Source organism: Notamacropus eugenii, chromosome 3, assembly GCF_028372415.1.
Source record: "Notamacropus eugenii isolate mMacEug1 chromosome 3, mMacEug1.pri_v2, whole genome shotgun sequence".
Lineage (NCBI taxonomy): Eukaryota > Metazoa > Chordata > Mammalia > Diprotodontia > Macropodidae > Notamacropus > Notamacropus eugenii.
Genome location: NC_092874.1, coordinates 118,871,158 through 118,892,619, shown reverse-complemented (window position 1 = coordinate 118,892,619; position 21,462 = coordinate 118,871,158). Strand labels below are relative to the sequence as shown.

At 41.1% G+C, this 21,462-nt stretch overlaps 1 long non-coding RNA gene across 3 annotated transcripts in view; it reads left to right on the top strand.

Annotated features, from left to right (window-relative positions):
* LOC140530959 (uncharacterized) overlaps window positions 1-18,798 on the top strand; it is a 65,998-nt gene extending 47,200 nt beyond the window's left edge. For all 3 annotated transcript variants that reach the window (XR_011976200.1, XR_011976199.1, XR_011976201.1), the window contains exons 2-3: window positions 13,037-13,160; window positions 17,324-18,798. This is a non-coding gene — a long non-coding RNA (uncharacterized lncRNA). The remainder of the gene's footprint in view (window positions 1-13,036; window positions 13,161-17,323) is intronic.
* Window positions 18,799-21,462: the final 2,664 nt, after the last annotated feature.

Genomic DNA, 21,462 nt, shown 5'->3' with positions numbered 1-21,462 from the left:
TTTCTTCCAATCAGTGAACACTTGTTGATGGCTTGATTTCTAGGAGCAGGAGAAGCCTTCATGCCTTTCCCCTGGGTGTGAGTAGATTTAGGCATACTCAACTTTTTTTTTTCCTTTAAATTCAGCAAACATTTATTACCTACTATGTGCAAAGTACTGCTAGGATGCGATGATGAAAAAAGTGGCATTTCCTCCCTTTTGAGAATTTAGAATTACAGTAGACAGATAAGACAAATATATAAATAATTATCTCGTAAGTTACAATATGTTAAGGATTGGTATAAGACATTTGAGGAGGAAGAAATAATTTGGATTTCAGCAGGCAGAAATGTGAGGACTTTTCCTTACAACAATCCAGTGAGGTAGGTAATGAAAGTATTGCTAAGCCCCCATTTTACAAATCAGGAAACTGAGGCGTAGGACTGTGAACTTGAATCTTCTGACGCCAAAGTTGGTGTGTTCTCTCTAACCACGGGGCCTCTCTATACATTTATCATACATCGTATACCTGAGGTTATATCCATTACCCCTTCTGATCCCAGCACAACCATTGTTTTGGCTGACTTTGAAATTATTCCATTTTGACCTAATAATGAAAGGATTCGTAATTTCTTCAGCCTGGGGAATTAGAATTTCCCAACACTAGAGCAGAGGAGACCAACAACTCTACTACAACCGATTAGGTGGGTCCTGGGGAGCTGCCCAGCGAACAGAGAGGTTAGGTGATTTTCCCCAGGTCACACAGCCAGACTAGCATTCTATCCACTTCCCCAGACTGTTTCTCAAGCTAAAACTAGAGCAGGGACCATTCTGTCTCCAGACTTGTTGATTTGTGGTTTGTCATGTGGTATCTGCCTGACTTGTTCCAAGGCAGTCTCCAGCGTGTAGGTCTGACAACGGCAGTGTTGACGTTCGGCTCCCTGTAGAAATGATTAGTTACTGATGACATCCGTTATAGGAATGGGAGAGGGAAGCGTGTCTCCTGTGAAATGTCATTGCTATTCTGATTCTTTTTGGTGTGGAGGGGGGCAGCGCACACACTAGTAGGTGGCAGGTGGCTGGGGCTCTGCATGTGCCTGGAATGAGATACTAAGGTTAGCCAAGCGAACATTTGTGGCTTTTGTGGTATGTGGGTGGAGTGACTGGAGGCAATGTGATTTTTGTGGTCGTAAATGTTTTTCCTCATTCAGACCTTCTTCTACTATTAAGTTCTTCTGAGGGCAGAATCCTCCCTCCTGCTTGCTTTGTCCCTCCCCTTTCTCCTAAAGGAGGGGAGGAGGCTGAGCTCCTCATGAAGTAGTCTTTTCATTGCAATGGCAGGGCTGGGAGGGGGACAGTGTTGTCAGTCTGCGGTGACTGGAGACAGGGTCTCTCCTGATGAACGCTGGTTCTCTCACAACTTTTTCTTCTTTCTTCTTACTAACTCCCAGGTTAGGTTTTCACTCCTCTTTCTCTCTTCCTTCCCTCAGCTACTCCTCCAACCAGCCTCCCTTACTCCTTCAGGGCTGGTGTGGGAACTGCTAACTGCTAACTGCTACTGTTGATTGGTTTTCTGGAAAGAGACTGGAGGTCCTTGGGGAGAAGGTGCTATGAGAGGAACAGAAAGAAAGTTGGACCTTTGGATTCACAGTTGCTGCCCTGGGGAAACCAGGAGATGTGGAGAAAAATGGCTTATAACTGTGTTACAAGCGAAGGGCTTAGAGGGTACAACAGACAGTCCCCAAATTTGTGTTCAAGGTCAGCAAAGAATAGTCAAGCAGGTAATACTGGTTTTCTGTTCTTGGTTGTCTCTTTTGACTCCCTGGTTCCTCTCCCTACTTTGGGACCCATCCTTGGAGTCCTACATCTTCATGCATTGTTGATGTATTAGAAAGTAACAAAGAACCTGGAGTCAGGAGGTGTAGGTTTGAGTCCCAGCTCTGAAACTTAGTAGCTGACAGACAGTGATAATGGGCAAGTCATTTTTCTGAGCTACAGTTTCCTCCTCTGAAAAATGAGTGCAACCATACTCAGTCAACCTACTCTTCAAGTGTGTTATGAGGAAAATTTTTAAAGTCTTAACATACTATGTGTAGCTGAGTTGTTGCTACTGTTCTGAGGAGTTTTTCCTCCCAGAGGGTGGGGATGGGTTGTGCTGAGCCATTCCTAGTTTAGTACCCCACACTTCCGTGTACCTCCTGAGAAAAACTCAGTTTTTTCAACTGTGAAATGGGGATAATAATAGCACCTACCTTGCAGGGTTGTTGTGAGAATGAAACGAGAGAATATTTGTAAAAGTGCTTAGCACAGAGTAGATGCTAAATAAATGCATATATATCCTGCCCCCTTTCCCTCCCTCTCTCCTTGTGACCAGTGCTTGGGAGTCTGCTTAGGGAGGTAGTGTAGGAAGGAGAGTGCAAAGAATGGTGGGTTTGGAATCAGAGGACCTGGGTTTGTTCCCAGGTTCTCCTTTAACATTAACCGGCAACGTGACCTTAGACAAGCCACTTATTTCTGAACCTCACTTTCCAAATCTGTAAAATGACAGGGTTGGATTGTATGTCCTCCCAATTACTTTCTGGCTCTAAATCTATGTATTATGAATAGACACAGGGAGAAATGGGAAGTAGACTCACAGATCATGTTTATACTATTTCCTTCCAGGTACCCCAGAATAAGTAGAATAACTGTAACAATGTCAGTTTCCCAAACTCCCGATGCTTACTTGGACTTGCTACCTTCCTTGAAAAATCCTCTTGGAACAATCTGTCCATTTTCCTTTAGAGCCAATAAAAGTATATTTTGCCACCCATTTTCCTAATGACCTAAAGTCTCCTCAGAGAAACAAAGACTCTTCAGCTTCCCTGGGCTTGGAGGGGCCCCACCCACCTTCCAGTTTAAATTTAACAGGCCAGTGACTTTTCTGCCCATAGCTCTTCCTTGAAGGACTTCTGTGATTTCTAGGGCCAGTCCTGAAGACGTCATGGGTTGTTTCTCAACAATGCTTTTCCCCATGCAACTGCCATTTTCTCTCTTGGTCTTTGATTAGCATTCCAGTATGGGGATTTCACCCACCGTGGAACATTATCCCAGAGCAAGGAGGAAGTTTAGCTGAAAATTGGACTAACAAAACACGTCTGTACACCATAACAACACAGCCAAGAGGACCTCCCCCTCCCCCCCAACTCCCATTCCTGGAATTCATCCAGGCCCTCCTCTTTATTATTTTTGTTCCCTTTCCTCTTTGACTAGATTTTGCCCCAAAACAGCCTGGGAGTTGCTAGGGAAACGCCTTACAATCTCCCAAAGCATATCATTGTTTCGTTCCAACGGCAGTAGCCCAAAGGAATTTGGTATTTGTTTTAGAGATGAAAGCCCCAAACTTGCAGACATTCTTCTCCAATTTCACTCCCCATTAACTGTAGGGCCCTGTCATAACAAAGTGACTGGATTACCAGGAGGAGATGACTCTTGGGAAGAGGTGAATCCTGGAGAGAAGAGTCCCACTTACTTACCTTTGGCACTTAGACCATAGACAGTAGGATTTTCCCTTATCTGGTAATTTACAAAGAAATCTGAAAAGCTTGGAGACGCAGCCTCTCTGTAGGTCAGAGGTTCTTAACCCTTCTGGTGTCATGGACCCTTTTGGCAGTCTGGTGATGCCTATGAAATGTATTAAAATGCATAAAATAAAATACACAGGATTACAAAGGAAAACAATTAGATTGAAACACAATTAACAAAATATTTTTAAAAAACAAGTTCATGATTCTCAGCGATGGGTAGGAGACTAAAGCTGGTACATATCTCTTGAGTTCTGAACTGTGATGGGCTATGTTGGTCTGGTGTATACATTGTCAGGCATCAATATGTTAAGCCTTCAGAAGCACGGGTTGGGAGAAGTGGGTGATCCACCAGAGGGTGGAACTGACTTAAGACAGAATAGAGCAAATCAAACCTCCCATGCCAATCAAGAGAAGGGAAGGGAATAGACATTTATGTGCTAAGTGCTTTTTATAAACATTATCACATTTGATCCTCACAAGAACCTTGTTACTATTATTATCCACATTTTATAGTTGAGGAAACTGAGGAAAACAGAATGACTTGCCCAGGGTCATACAGTCAGTAAGTATCTGAGACTGAATCTGTACGGGCTTTTCTTGACACCAGGATCACCTTTCCATCCATTGTATCACCAACTTTTCAATTAATAGTGGGATTGGTCCATCAGTACCCCCTGTACTTCAAGCCTGAGTGAAATAGGGAGACCCAGTTTTTTTTAAAAAGTTCATGAACCTTAGGTTAAGAACTCCTACTGTAGATCATTCATTTCCAGTTGGGTCATCTCTAATTTGGAAATGATGAATTTTTATATCATGTTAAAAACTATTTTGTGTTACACAAACAGCTGATCATTTCCCAGGTTACTTTTATATGAAGAATGACGAGGATTTAATAAAAGCTCTTAGTGACAATAGTAAGAGCAGGTCCTGTGGGTCTTGTAGTTGGTTAGAACAATCAGTTGACTGATCAATGAGCATTTATTAAAAGTCTAGTAAAGGCCCAGGAAAATGCTAGGCCCTTGTGACAAAAGAAAAAAATTAAACAATCATTTTATTTTGTAAGGGGGATAGTATATATGTACAAAAGTATACAGAGAATGTATACATGATAAATGCAAGGTGATGGTGGTTTTCATGGATAAAATGGCCCTAACATGAACTTTGAAGGAAATTAGAGATTCTGAGGGATAGAGATAAGGAGGGTGCCCATCTCAAGTATTGGGGTCTGGCTAGTGTAAAGGTATAGAGAAGAGAGGGGGGTATTGTGTGAGGAAGAGCGAGAAAGCTGGTCTTGCTGGATTATAGCATGAGTGAAGGAGAATAATGTATAATAAGACTAGAATGGTGGGTTAGGACAGGTGGTAGAGAACTTTAAATGCTAAGCAGAGGATTTTATAATTGATCCTAGAGATTAATAGGGAATCACTGGAGTTCAAGTAGGGGGGATGACGTAGTTGGCAGCTGTGGCAGATGGATTGGAAAGATGAGAGCATTGAGTTAAGGAAACCAAATAAGAGGTTGTTTTAATGGGTCAGGTGAAAGGTGAAGGAAGCCTGAATAGGGTGGTGGTCCTGTGTGAACAGAGAGAAGGGGATATTGTGGAAGTAGAATTGATGAAACTTGGCAACTGTTGGATGGATATATGGGGTGAGGAGAGAGTGATGGATATGATTCTGAGATAATGAGGATATGGTCATGTTCTCAGACCCTTTCATAGGTCAGTCAGCTTCCTGTCCAGAAAAAGTTCTGATCATACTCCTATGGTCAGTTAATTGTTTCCTAAAAGGGTACCATTTGTCATGGGGTGGAGTGTGGATGGCTCAGTGTAGTCTATCTCTATAAATAGAAAATCAGTACAAAAGTCCTGTGGGCAGTGTCCATTTTCCTGTAGAAAAGACAGTACATTTACTACAGTTGCTAAGTTTATTTATGAATTCCCAAGGTAGAGCCCAATATTTGTTTACTGAGTAATATTCATTAAGCACTGAGATCATTTCAAGGTCCTATTGACTACACTATCATTCTACTATGATTCCTCATTGTGGCATGGTGGTGACTTCATGTTCTTAACTTGTATGTTAGCATAGCACAGACAATGGCAGACCCTACCAAGGTGAAAAGGTTTGGAATATAGGCCTAGAAATCCATTTTGTGTCACAGATTTTGATTTGGAAGGAACCTTAGAGGTCATCTAGTCCAATTTGTCTTATTTACAGATTAGTTAACTGAGACTCAGAGAGGTTATTACTTCCCCAAGGTTACACTGGTAGAAAATGGCAGAACCAGAATCTGAAACCTCAGTCTCCTAACTTCACATCCAGTACACTTTCAATCTAGTTAAGTCTAAGAGAAGGTCGGCTACAAGGTGATGAGTTTTTTCTTGGTCATGGCAGCTCATGAGACTATGTCAGATGCTCTAATCTCAGAAACTCCCATGGATTTTATTACTATGTCAATGCTGATGATTCAAATCTCTCTATTCTGCCCCAGTCTCTCTTCTGACCTCCATTCATATCTCCAAGTGCCTTTCAGACAATTTGTCCAATATCGTCCAATATTTCAGACAATATGTCCAGAGACATCTTAAACTCAACATGACCAAAACTGAGTTTGTTTTCTTTCCTCCTAAACCCTCCCTTTCTCCTACCTTACCTGTAACTGCTGAAGACAACAACCTGGAAGTTATCCTTAACATTCACCCTCCCCTCCCCCCCATGCAATCTGTTGCCAAGGCCTATCAATTGTACTTTTGCAATATCTCTCCAATATACTCCCTTCACTTCTCTGACACTGTCACCCCTCTGGTGAAGGCCCTTATCACCTCATACCTGGACTATTGCAATAGCCTGCTGGTGGGTCTGTCTACCTCAAGCCTCTCCCCACTCTCCTTCATTCATTCAGCCACAAAAGTGATTTTCCCAAAATGTAGTTCTGACCATGTCATCTTCTAACTCAATAAACTCCAGTGGTTTCCTATTGCTTCCAGGATCAAATGAAAAATCCTCAGTTTTGTATTCAAAGTCATTCATAACCTAGATCTCTCCTACCTTTCCAGTCTTTCTTCACCTTATTATCCAACATGTATATACTCTTTTATTCAGTGACATTGACCTCTTGGTTCTTCTATGAACAAGATACTCCTTCTTCTAAGCCCTGGACATTTTCACTTGCTGTCCTCCATGCCTGGAATGTTTTCCTTCCTCATGCCCATGCCAAGCCTCTTGGCTTCCCTGGCTTCCTTCAAGTCCCAACTAAAATCTCATCTTCTAAAAGAAGACTTTCCCAAGTCTTTTTAATTTGAATGCCTTCCATCTTTAACAATTTTTGTGTATATATCTTGTTGGTACATATGTCTTTGCTTACTGTCTCCCCCAGTAGATGGTTACAGGCTGTCTTTTGCCTTTTTTGTATCCTCAGAGCTTAGTGCAGTGCCTGACACATAGTAGGCATTTAATAAATGTTTATTGACTTACTGACTCCAAAGAAGTGCATCCTCTCACTCCACTGTGAGTTCAACTGGTGGGTTGATGGGGGTGGGGTGGGGATAATGCAGAGAAGTGAAAGGAGCTTGCTCAGGGCACACTTGGTTAAAAGCAGTATTCCACTCCCAGGGCAGTCATATTTCCTTCCTTGTTATTCATCCTTGGCAACTAGATGATAGATGAGATTTTTCCTCTAACTTTGAATCCCCAAAGGAACCAGGAAAAGCTAGGGAGACAAGGTCTCTGTAGGTGATGCCTTTCGGTCATCTCCAGTTCTGAAGAAATGGAACTCTTTATTTCATGATGAAAGTATTAGCATATTAATACAGTTGAAGTGCCGGCACCCATGATTATGTATGCATAAGAAAATGCATAGAAGATATCCTCCAGGAAATGTGTGATCAGTCAATCAAACAACAGGCATATTAATCATGTGCCAGTGGAGATATAAGTGCAGTGAAGAAATCACTCCCTCTTGGCAAAGAGCTCATATTCAACAGGCTGTGCCTTCTACAAAGCAAAAAGCCAAGGCAGACCTCAAAGTAGAACAGCCAAGGTTCCATACTGGATCACAATGGGGGTGTCAACTTGTGGTCTGAATTGGCTGTTTAGAGAAAAGCAATGTAGGGGAAAAGACTATTTGTCTTCAGGGAGGAAAGGGAGCTTGATGTTTTGAGGTTTAGGAGTGCAAATGGAAGGAGAAGAAGAAAACAGCACTTTGAGAGGGAAGGAAATGAGAAAGAAAGAAAGAAGAAGAAGAAGGAAGAGGAGAAGGAGGAGGAGGAGGAGGAGGAGAGAGAATGAGAATATACATAGTTCATAGAGTAAGTCATGGGGGAAGTAAGGGATTAAGGGCAGAAGTGAAGGGGGATTCCCTTTGGGAAGACGGAGGAATAATATGAAAGGATGTGTAAAGGAATGCTCTGAGATGGAGAAAAGGGTCAGTTAGGAAGCTCTTGCCAGATGGCCCAGATTTTTTTTTCATCAAAGTGCAAGTTAAGGTCACAGGGACAGTGGAGGTTGGGGGAGAAAGAGTTATGTATGTAGTCAGGTTAGTTCGTGAAGTGTCTTCTCATGGGAAAATAGCTTCCTTCAACTGTCTCTCAGATGAAAAAATGATTAGAAATGTTTTTGGGGACACTGCCTATAACCTAGAAAGTACAACAAAGTCATTTAGTTTTATATTCATACAGCATAGGGATATCCTAGGTAAACGGAATGCTTGCATGCCTAAGGGTACTGCAGCAACCTTCCAGTGGGGGAAGGCCATCTGACTTTGTGTAGGGAAGACAAAACAAAACAGATTGTTTTTTGACCGTGTTTTCCAGTTTTCAGCAAGTTCTGCTGGGTTGGATGAGGGTCAGGTAGCAGATGCACAATAGCATCTCTGCTGAAAGTAAGCAAGACAAGTGAAAGTGGGATGAATTGCACCTTGTTAGACATCCTAGAAAAGATTCACCTGGGAAAAATGCAGTTAGGGGCTAAAGTTGGTTTTGTTTTGTTTTTTTTTTGGTTATCTATATTTTTAAATTTTAGTTCCTCCCTGATCTCTCCCTTCTACTGTGGCTACACCAGTAAATCTGAACACTTCATTTCCATTGCCTTAGGAGTGCTCACAATTTTCTAGGGGATGGCAGATAGACATACTCCTTCCCCTGTTTTATGAATAGCTTCGAGTTATATAGATGCAATTCATTATCTCCTTTAACCCTCCCAGGAAGTCTGAGAGGTACGTGGTGCACGTAACTAAGACTCATTGGGCAGCTAGGTATGACAATTGATAGAGCACTGAGCTGGAAACCTGGAAGATAAATCTTCCTGTGTTCAAATCCAGCCTCAGACACTTAACTTTGTGATCCTTGGCCAAGGTTAAAAAATTAGTACGTAGAGAAGCAGGAAAGGGAACCCAGTATTTCTAACTTTAGGTTTAGAAACTGAGGTACAAAAAACTAAGAAATGACTTAAGCAAGGTAATTCACATGAATAAGATTAAGCAATCTCATCTGTGAGTCAGGGTAGATAAATAGGACAAATCTAATAGGAGTAATTGTAAAGTCCTACATTTCGGTTAAAAAAAAATCAACGGCAGAAGGTTACAACAGAAGAGAGGCTAACCAATAGTTCCTGTGAAAATGATCTGGGGTTTTTAGGGGACCAAAAGCTTAATCAACAGTGAACCATGGAAGCTAAACAGAAATATACGGTCAGATAGCAGCTGAATATAAAGGTAGAGAGCTTCCTAACAATGGGTGCTGTTCTAAACTCTATTGGGCTTCCTCTGTAGATAGTGAGCTCCCCATTGTTGGAAGTCTTCAGTGATTGAAACCATTGTACAAGGCATTTTTGTTGAGGGATGGGTGGGCAGAATGACCTCTGAAGTCTTTCTCAGTCTGAGGTTTTAATGATTCTGTGCTTCTGATTTTTGGTTGGAGGGGAGTAAGGATAGGCAATGTCATGAAGAAATATGTTTCATTCTTAAAGCATGGAATAAAAATTCTCAATCCCTCTCATCTTCACTGTAAAATCTTTTGGTATTGTCACTTATCTTTTCCCTTAAAATGATTTCCCTTGGCTGCAGTGTTCCCCTGGAATTTCTTCCCTCATCTGGTGTCTCCTCACCCAGGAACATTCACCTTCCATTTTCTCACTTTGTAATCTCTCTCCTCCATACCTGTCCCTGGTCTCCCCTTAGTTTCTCCTGGTGTCTCCACTTTGGGGAGGGACCTAGGCCTATTAACTTTCATTCCTCCCCACTCCCAACCCCAGCTGACTTTCTGGACATCAACACCATACCCTTGAGCTGGCCATCCATCATTCCCCCCAGTACACACCTTCTCAGCTTCCTTTAGTGCATTGGTTTCTCCCACTAGGGAAATCTCTGTTCCTCTTTTTTTTTGCTTGTATCCTCAGCTCTTAGCACAGTGCGTGGCATGTAGTAAGAGCTTAATAAATGCTTATTGCTTTAATAAACTCATACATGCTATCTTGTTTTTGGTCAAAGTTGACTTCTCTACTGGTATACTTTATCCTATCCATTTGGTCTGCTATTCCACCAGTTATCCTTTTTCTTTTTTGGACATTCAATGTAGCCTTATGTCTTCCCTTTTCTAAAATGACCTTCCTTCAGTCCTGTGTTTCTGCTGTTAGACTGGTAATCCTAGTGCTCATGAAACCTGCAGTGGTTCCCTATTGCTTATATGAATCTATCAGATTCCTGGGTCTAGTGTTCTGGATTTAGAGTCAGAGGTTCATATCTTTCCTTTCCCACTAAGGAGTGTGGGATCTTGTCCGATCATTTATCTTTAATCTGTCAAAGTTTTCTCATTTGAAAGATAAGGAGACTGGACTAAATAAGGGGGTCTTAATTGGGGGTCTATGAACTTGGTTTTTTTAAGAAATATTTTTATAACTATTTCAATATACATAATTGATTTTCTTTGTAATCTTATGTATTTTATGAATTTAAAAAAAGTTATTTCAAAAAGACTGCTGGGAGCAGCTAAGTGACTCAGTGGATAGAGCACCAGCTCTGGAGTCAGGAGAACCTGAGTTCAAATTGGGTCTCAGATACTTACTTGCTGTGTAACCCTGGGTAAGTCACTTAACCCTGACTGTCAAAAAAAAGAAAAAAAAAGACTTGCTGAGGAAAGTGTGAAAAAAAGCCTGGGGATTTTAGGGAACTGACCCATAAAAAAGGTTGAGATCCACTGGGCTAGATGATCTCTGAGATCTCTTCCTGTTCTAAATTGATTAGTGTGTGTGTGTGTGTGTGTGTGTGTGTGTGTGTGTGTGTGTGTGTGTATCTATATCTATCTATCTAAATGCCCCTCCCCCCCCACCCCCCACCCCCAAGGTTCTCCACGGTCTCCAGCCTGATCTTACATTATGATTCCCATTCATAAACTATTCTCTGTATTTTCTGGCCAAACTCTCTCCCTCCATCTCTCAAATACTTCCTATGCTTCCTAACCTTGGTGCCTTGGAATATATTGTTCTCTATATTCTGTACCTGGAGTGATCTTATCATCAGACCTCTCCCCAATCCTCTTCTCCATACATCTCAACCTGCTGACATCCTGTTGTTTTCACTCATGTCTGACTCTTTGTGATCTCATTTGGGGTTTTCTTGGCAGGTAACTGTAGTTAGTTTGCCATTTCCTTTGTCAGCTCATTTTACAGATGAGAAAACTGAGGTGAACAGGGTTAAGTGCTTTGCCCATGATCACACAGCTAGTAAATGTCTAAAGCAGAATCTGAACTCAGGTTCTCCTGATGCTAGGGCAGGTGCTCTATTTACCGCGCTATCTACTGGCCCATGACTCCTATAAATCTAAATTATTAATTATAGATCTATGGCTGGAAAGGACCTCAGAGGCCATATAGTTCAGTCCTTTCATTTTACAGTGGCTTACTCAAGGTCCCAGGTAGTAAATGTCAGAGGAATATATTTCTACCCAGATGCTCTGATTCCACAATCAATGGTCTTTCCATTATACCCTAGGTCACCTCCAGGAAGCCTTTCCTGATTTCTAAAGCCAGAGGCATTTTTTTCCTCCTCAGATTTTATAGCAATGATTCATATTTATCTGTACTCATGTCCTATCTTCCCCAATGAGTTGTAATCTTCTTGAAAGCAGGAACCATGTGTTACTCCACTTCGTATGTGCTGCGTTTCCTTAGCACAGAGTAGACAATGCTCAAGAAATATTTCATGAAGTTAAGTGAATGAAGGACAAAGGATGCTGAAGGTTTAAGGTTGACAAGTCATGGGGTGTCAGAATGAAATTATCCTAAAACTGCAAAGAAGAAAAAAACCAATTTCTCCAACAACAGTAACAAAATGTGTCTCTGTTAGGTAGGTGGAACATGGATGGGAAACTCACAAAATACTGTATTTGCTCCTAGCTCGAGTCTTCCTTCAATAGCTAACTCTAAGCCTTTGGCAACATTAGCAGAGTGGGTCTGCAGGTCTCTTTTTCTTTGACTCAGTGCCCAGAGACAAAAGCAGAAAAATCTAAGGAATTTCCAAAGAGCCTCTTCCAAACAGCTTCTCTCCCACCCCTCCAGCTTAGCTCCTTAGCCCTCTGCTCTGCGGGTGGAATGGAAGCTTATCTATATGCGGCCCAGCCTGCCCTTCAACACACAGTTAACCCCCTTCTCCCCAAGGCCTGACAGGGGGTACTTAAGCCAGAATGGTCGAATGGGGTTCTCCATTCAGTTTTTCTTCATGGATGAGTGTTGCCATAGACTGACAGGTAGTAAGGTAATGTATTTTGAGTGGCTTTCCCTGTAGTTGAGTCAGGGAGCACTGAGTCTTTTGATTAAAAGCCCACAACACCAAGCACTGCAGCCAAGAGAAGATTAGGGTAGTGGAAAGAATATTGACTTAGGAGTCAGTAGAAAGTGGTTTTGAATGACAAAGAGTGATGTCTACAAAGAAGAGATAGATGTGAGAAGATATCTCCACCCAACTCTTTGGCAGAGATGGGAGGTCCATAGTTGTGGTACATCATATGTGTTTCTAAACTATTTTTTTTTTTTATGTATTGATCAGTTTTGCTGAATTTTTTTTCTCTTCTTTTTCTGTAAAAAAATATTTGATATATTTTTCGGCTCTCTGGATGGGAGGAAGAGGAAGGATATGCTGGGAGAAATGTTAGCAGTGTAAAAAACAACAGAAGTTATCAATAAAAAATTATTTAAAAAAAGGAAAATAGTTTTGAGTTCTAGTTGTGCTACTTGTTAATTGTGCGATTTGGGTCAATTTGTTTGAGTCTAGTTCCCTTATTCCATAAAAAGGGGATAAAAAAACATTCAGGGCCTACTTTGAAAAGTTTTTGTGAGGATCAAATGAGATGATGAATGTAAAGATTTTTAGAACATAAGAATACCATACAAACATAAGCTATTGTTTTTATTGTTTGGTCTATATTTCTATGTTGAACTAAACTGGTTTTTATGGGGAGATTTACCCTAGTTCAGGCTTTATGTTTTCTCCTTTTCCATTAGGAGTAGAGCAAGAAGAGATGGATTTCCACTGAAGTAGGAGCTACTGAGTCAAGAAAGGATTTCCTGACTGCCAGGCTTAGAAAAGATACCATAGGATTCCATGATCGCAGATCCTGAAAAAGAGGTGGGATGCTAAATGGGCCATTGGAAGTCTGGGAGTGAACGTCTAGCCATGACGCTACTATTCCCAACCTCCCTCACTCTGAGTAGCAGCTCCCTCTTATAGCACAGTTTGAGGGTGGGTGAGAAGGAGCAAAGAACAATCAGTCCAAAAGCTTTTTGAGAGGAAAAAATTTTAAGCTAAACATTACTGTAGTGATATCAGCACTTAATAGCACTTCCTGTCTATATTAGCCTAAAATGATTATGAACAATTTCTTTGGGAATAGTTTTGTGAATTCCCTCTGACCTCCCAGCCATGTAGATGCCTGGATATTTTCATCAGTAAATTAAAGGTGGTGAGAGGGAGTATGGTCTTTCAATGTCCAGTCTCTCCTTGGAATCCAGGCGTCAGAACTTCCCACAATCATTACTTTTATAGGCATCTAGACTCCGAATAGCGGAGAGGAAAAGAGATCGTTGAGCTCAACTTCTCATGTTCAAGATGAGGGGAGAGAACCCATATCCCCAGTTCAGTAGAACAGCAGCTCCTTGAGGGATTATTATTGGTGGTGGTGGTGGTGGTTTTATCTTTGTATCTCTAGCCTACCATAGTGCCTTAAGCACTTAACTAGTGCCTGTTGAATTTGGATTGGACTGGATTCTCCAAGGAGTGAAGTAGTCCCATAGCATAGTTAGAGCTAGAACCCAAGGGACTACTATGTAATTCATCTGTTCTTGGCCACACAGAAGCTTCTTTTTGTCAACTATATCAAATCCAGATGCCTCAGCTTGGACTTCAAGATCCTCCATTAATTTCTTCACCCCCTCCTCCAGAACCCCCCTCAATTTTACCACTGATATGCCCCTTGCACTACTGCCAAGTCAATCTGTTTATCATCCCTGTGTATATGAGTTCATAGATCTAGAGGTGGAAGGGACCTCAGTGTCTCTCTAATCAATACCCCTTCATTTTATAGGTGAGAAAACTGAGGCCCAAGGAGCTTATATATTTTAGCATTTCTTACTTCTATAACTTGATGCATATTATAATCTCTCTTTCCTTCTCTCTCTCTTTCCTCCTCCTTCCCTCTCTCCTTGTCTCTGTCTCCACTCTCTCTCTGTCTCTGTCTATCTTGTTTGTCTCTTTCTTGTCTTAAAATATTTTCTTCCTCCTCTACTTTTGTCACATTAGTCAATATCTAGCTCAAAATCTACCTTCTCTAGGAAGCCTTCTCTTTATCAATTTTGGTTTTCTTTTACTCTTGGTCCCTTCAACTTTTCTATGTTCAATCTCCATAATCTGAATCATAATCTGAAATCAGAAGACCTGTGTTCTTGTCCAGGGTCTGAGCAACTATGACTAAGTCACTTCATTTCTCTAAACTTTACTGCATTTTGTATGGCTATCACAATTACACTTCTATGGCTTTATTCAGACCTTTATCATCCTTCATCTAGACAATTTCAATGACCTTCTCATTGTTCTGTCTACTCCAGTCCATTCTTTACCTCCAGCTAAAATGCAGCCTGACCATATCACTCCCTCTACTCAACATACCCTAGTAGCTGCTAATTGCCTTGAGAATCAGATATAAACTCTGTTTCACATAGAAAGCTCTTCCGAAGTTGTCCTTTTCCTACTTTTCCTATCTTACATATTACTTCTCCTTTCACATTCTGTGATTGACACGATACTGGCTTCCTTTCTGCTCCATATACTAAAAGCTCCATCTCCTATCTTCATGTCTTTGTACCAGCTACCTTTGATGCCAAGAATGCACCTTCTTTGAATATCTACCTTTTGGAATACACATACACACGTATATGCATACATATATATATATACATATATATATATATATATATACATATATATATATATATATATATATATATATATACACACACATAGAAAAATAAAATAAATTTGTTTATTTATACATTTATTTATAAAATATATTATAAATAAAAATAATGTGAAAAACATGTTTTTAATCTGTAGCATGTCTCATAATTGTGATTATTACAATGAGAAGAATAATGATAGCTAGCATTTATACAATGCTCTAAGGTTTGTAAAGCACTACAAATATGATCTCATTTGAGCCTCACAATAGCTCTGGGAAGGTAGGTGTTGTTATTATCCCTATTTTGCAGATAAGGAAACTGAGGCAGACAGAGGTTAAGTGACTTACTTAAGGTCACAAAGCTAGTAAATGTCTGTATCAGAATTTGAATTCAGGTCGTCCTGGCTCCAGGTCTAGCCCCCTGTAGACTTTGTCACCCAGATGCTCAAGGAGATAAAAGATTGTTACAGAGAGTAATATATTATCATTTATGTTATATTATTACTGTTAAGTCAAAGCAACAAGCATTTATTTAGCACCTACAGGGTGTCGGGTATTGCACTAAATGCGAAGGATACAAAGACAGGTAAAAACCAGTCTGTGCTCCCAAGGAGCTCATGGTCTAATGAAGGTAGGACTTTAGTGGGATTTGAAGGGAGCCAGGGAAACCAGGAGACAGAGAGGATGAGAGGGAGAGAATTCCAGGCATGAGAGATGGCCAGTGAAAATGCAATTGTAAATGGTCAGTAGTCATGCATGCATCTCCATCTTTCCTGCTAGGAGCTTGTAAATTCTTGAGAAGAGAGACCGTGCCTGTCCTAATCTACTTTGGGGGGCTCTGTTCTCTACTTTTTTTGTTTCCCTCTAGTCATCTCTGTCATGGACCCTTTTGACAGTCTATGAACTCCTTTTCAAAACAGTTTTGTTGGTTTTAAAAGCCATAATGGAAAGAAATGCTAAATTTAGTGAAAGTAAAGACTATTTTCCCCCATCCAAGTTCACAGACTCTGAAATCTATTCATAGACTCCGTGAAAGGGGTGGTAGTGGTGTTGCTTCTGTGGACCCTGCGTTAAGAGCTTCTGATCTTATTTTTATGGGGTTGTACTTTGTGAGTTAGCTAGTTGCCCTCTATGCTATTTAAATGATTTGCCAAGTTTGGTTATCTATACAGTCTATCAGCCTGGCATCTTTTAAACATTTCTCTTTTGACTACTTGGGGGGAAAGATACCTTCTGTTTGCTTCGTTTGTGTTCTGCAGTTAATTGGCATGTTTTGGCAGACAAGAGCTTGTATGATTGTTGACAGAAAGAGTCTGGGCTCCCTGAGGACTGACTGACTCTGTCATATTGATCTGTCCCTTGTCAGGGTTTCCCAGGAGAAGGTGAGAGCAGCTGAGGGAGGCTGCTGAGGGAGGGGAAGGAGGGGGATGCAGAGGTCAGCATGACTGTTTATTGGTGTGGAGGGTGGGAGAAGAGAACCTTCCTCTCTTCCCTACTCCTCCTGCTTATGCCCATCAGAGAGTGAAGGCTGCTTGTATAGCCAAGTGGGGCGTGCTTGGCATGAAAGGGAACCTTGTAATACAAGCCTCAACAGAACCCTGTCCCACAACACAGGCACTTTTCATGAGGGAGATGCACAACAGAGGCTCCGTTGAGGGTGACTGGTGGCTCCCGGACACAGAGTCTGGCTGACGCGTGGCCTCCGTGAGACATCACCACCTTATCCTTCCTCCCTTCCCCCAGCCCAGGGAGCCTCTTCTGTTCTGGAGACCACAAGGACCACGTAATGGCAACCTGTAGAATCCCTTGAGGACTGGTAATATAGAATATAAATAATCTTATAGAACCATAATATATATGTGTGCTTAACTGGTGTGTGCCTGCCTAACATGAATGTGTCAAGGATAGATATACAAAAATGTGTCTGGCCAGAGAACAGATACATTGAGCACACAGTGTTGTGAATCCCAGGTGGACCTAACCTATAAAATAGAGCCATAATCTCAACCCTCTCAGAGGTGTTGGGAAGGCGAAGTGCCTTCTGTTTGGGAAACTGTCTTGCCGAACCATCTTTTGGAGCACCTCCCCCAGGGCCAGATGTACCCAGGGAATTAACAGGCATTTGCCCTGCTATGGAACTTGAGTGCTGGATGAACATCCTTTAATGGATAGAGTTCTGGAGTTGAAGTTAGGGGAGACCTGGGTTCAAATCCTGCTTCTGACATTTGCCAGCTCTGTGACTATAGACGCGTTATGTTGATTCTTCAGCTATAAAGTGAGAATAATATTAATATAACAATGATGATGATGATGACACCCTGATATTTTTGTCTTGCAGGATGATGAGGATCGGATGGGACAACGTATGCAAAATTTTACAAATATTAAGACTCTGTACATGCCAGCTGTTTCTTTTATCCAAGATCTCAGAGGGAGCAGAAGCTCATGGAAACACTGCCTCAGGGCTTCCCCCCCCCCACTGCATTCTGAAGGGTTTATTGCTTACAGTCCACTCTCACACCTTCAGAGCTGTTCATCCAGTGGATATATCATACAGGTTTCCCTTACCTGTCTTTGCTTATCTTTTAATTGCTTTATTGGTCATTAACCTCTAGGTGAGCTCTGATAAAAATTTTCGAGTGTAGAGGGATAGGATTTACTAAAATAAGGTTTTGGGCTTATCTGTGGATTTTTAAAACTACCCTCATTCTACACACACACACACACACACACACACACACACACTTAAACACACACCTTACCTACTTCCTTTATGGAAGGCACTAAACTAAGTTGGGGTAGATACAAAGATGTACGAATTCTTCTAGCCTCTAGGAGCTGATTCAATTCATTTTAGGTTAGAGGGTAAGTTTCCATTACATTGTAAAGTCCTCCATTAGATTTTAAGAAACCTGAGAGCAGGGTTTGTTTTTTGTCTCTTTTTGTATCCCTAGTGCTTAGCACAAGTGACTGGCAGAGAGTAGGTTCTGAACAAATGTTTATTGATTGATTCAGTAAGCCCTTTATTGATAGACAAAATGCCTGCTTTCAGGGAGTTTAGAAATAATTGGAGCCTATAAGCGTACCCCAAAGGATCATTTTTCTATACTCTGTAGGCAGAACTCCAAAATTATGGCTCATGGACTCCCACCCCAGATAGATGTATTTATTCTTCAAGAGCTATCCACTGGGAACATTTAGCTTCAAGCAAAGGCATTTGTTGAAACCACTTAGTAAAAAACAAGACATCTATGTCATAAATCTATGGTATCCAGACCAGGATTCACCTTCATTTCCCAGTTATCCATTCCGTGAGGCTATCTTGCCATCTCCCTTCCACTGCTGCCACATTTCTTCACATCTGGACCAGTACCCTCCAGACCAAACCTCCGCACTAGCCCTCCAGAATCCATGTCCCTAGTCTCTCTGCAAGTTAAGCCTTCTCTCTTTGGAATTCCTAGACTCAGCCATATGATTGGTCTTGCCTCGGCCCCCAGATCAGACCACCTTTACATACCATCAACCCATCTACCTGAGCCACCTTGCCATCTGCTTGCTTGTATCCATCTCTATCTCTGAGCAGAGTAATCGAATCAAAGTGTGTGTCAGCTGACTGATCTTTGCACCACCTTATTCTCCCTATGACTCTTTATCCCCAAATGCCTTCTCTGGCTACTGCTTCCCAATATCGTCTGTCTTCCTCCATTAAAATGTAAAGACTATCTAACTTTATGTATTTGTATCCTCAGAAATTAGCATTGTGTCTGGTATACAGTAAGTGCTTAATAAATGCTTCTTTATTTTTTTCAAGTAGATATGATAGAAATTTATTAATGTAATGGAATAGTATTATAGAATAAGGAATGATGGATATGAACAATACAGAAAATCATGGGAAGACTTTGTATGAATTGATGCAAAGCAAAACTATCCTGCATGAAGAAAACAAGATATAATATGTGCAAGGATTAAAGTAATATAAGAGAAATGAACTCTAAAATTAAGCCCAATAGTATCTAATTACAAGGACCAATTTTGGCCCCGGAGAGGAGGTGCAAATTCCTTCTTTTGTTGGAGAAGTAGGAGGATTATGAGTGCAGAATGTGCTTATGTTTTTGAAGAGATTGACTTGTGCGTTGGTTTTTGCTTAACCTTTTCTTTGTTACATGGGAAATTTCACTGGGCAAGGGGAAGGGTAGGGTGACTATGATATAAAAACAAACAAAAAATCAGTAAAAAGGAAAATGAAAATAAAATAAAAATGAGGGGTTTGGACTAGGTCCTTTTTAACTCTAATGGAAAAAATAAAATAAAAGGGAAACAAACAAAAGGAAAATATGGCAACTGTTCAGTAATGATAAATATAGAATCAAGTTACAGTAGATTATAAGCACCATGACAGCAGGAACTGTTTGTCATTTGTGTGTGTGTGTGTGTGTGTGTGTGTGTGTGTGTGTGTGTGTATGTGTTTACATCCCCAGTGTCTAGAAAATTGCCTGGAATATAAGTGAGTGCTTAATCAATGTTTCTTAAATTAGGGGAGAAAAGATAGTATAGGGTACAATGAGGTCCATGCAATAGAATGGTGCAAAGTAAGTGTTGGGAGAGTTCAGAGGGAAGGAAAAGGAAAGGAAAAGGGAGGGACGAGACATTTGTATTCATGGCCTCTATTACTCAGCTCTTTCATTATACATCCAATACTTCTTTGGTTTTTAATCAGTTTTCATGGAAAGGCACTATTTTGATTAGGACTTTCAATGGTAGAACCATGGGGAGAAGACATTCCCAGGCCTATGGAACTGTGTAAGCCAAGACACACGAGAACCAGTTCCTTGTAATAGTGAACAATTCAGTTTGGCTGAAGGTAGGATGAGTAAAGGGAAAGTAGAGTGAGATTAGGCTAGAAAGGTAGGTTGGGATCAGGTTGTAGAATATAGTAGAGGAGATACATATGTTTCTAAAACAGTTACTATCCAGGGTAATCCTATATAAGAGAATTTCAGAATTCTTTCTCTCTTCTCTCACTTCCTCTTGGAAAATGCTCAAAGGGCAGGCTGACTCATAGCTCCCCAAAGTCCACCCATCTTCTTGGTAGGGATAAATCCCATTCTAAGCCTGGGACACACATATTGTGTTTAGCTAAAATGATTCAATTATCATTATTAGATGATGAAAAAGTTCTGACTGCCCACCCCACCCCTTTGCGAAGGTAGGTGGTCTGTGAGTGTGGTGCATTGTGCATGATTTCAGACTTTTCCCATGTATGGATTAGTTATGCTGATTTTTCCCCTTTTTTTTTGTCTTTAAAATTATTGTTATATGTGATAGTCCTCTTGGAGGGTGGGGTAGAAAGGGATATTTAAGGAAAATACAATGATGTCAAAAAATAAAGCATCAATATAAACTGTTTTTTTTTAAAGAAAAAGTTCTGCTCTTCCTAGAACCTGATGTGTGCATAAATTTGCAGGAGACTCAGGGGAATTAAATAAGGAGATGTCTCCCAGCATATGTCCCAAGAGACACCATGGACTAGATTTGGACTTGTGGTCAGGGGTCAGAGGATCTTCATTTCTGTCCTAACACTGTGCCTTATTAATTGTATAACCTTAGGTAAGCCAATTAACCTCTCTGAGATTCAGTTAACTCATCTGTAAGATGGGCCTAATTATACTTGTACTTATACTTGCCATGCATTTCTGAAAATTAAATGAGAATGCGTGTAAAGTGTTTTGTAAACCTTTAAAGTACTATAAGTGTCATCAATTATCATCATTTCCTTTTGGAAAAATTATCATTTCCTTCTCCAGATGCTAGGGGAGACCTTGGCAGATTAAGTTGCAGTTAGAAAAGATTGGAGGAGGCACATAATGCTAGTCCTTAAAAATGCATATATTTTTAATGTTAGAAAATTCTTTTCTCTTTGCTAGTTAATATTTTTTGATCAGTTGTCTTTGCCAAGAAAACCCCAAATGGGGTCACAAAGAGTTGGACCCAACTGAAATGACTCAACAACAACTTAAATGTGTGAGAATGAAGGCTCCAAGCCTATCATATAAGATTTTTCAGATGAAGGGAGTTGGCAGGATGAGGGAACAGTGCAGTGTTCACATCTATTCTGGCTCTGGGCACTGAGGGACATTGCTTCATTTTGCAGACTGCAAAGCCCAGGCACATCTTGCAAGTTATTGGCCAGAGTTACTTTGCACCACAAAAGGAAGGCTCTCCAGTCTCAGGATCCCCCCACCCCACAACTCCCTTGACCCCAGAGAGCTGCCAGAACCGAGGGCCGGGGGCCCAGCCATGCCCATCATTGGCAAGCAGCCTTAATTACTGGCTGCCACAGACGGCTGAGCGCTGATGACTCATCCTCCTCCCCAAAGTTCTTTTTTCCTGGGCTCATTGACAAGCCTCTGAGCTTGGGCAGGCAGACCTGGGAAAGCCAGACAGTCTTCAAAGCTGTGCCAGCCCCAGTTCTCC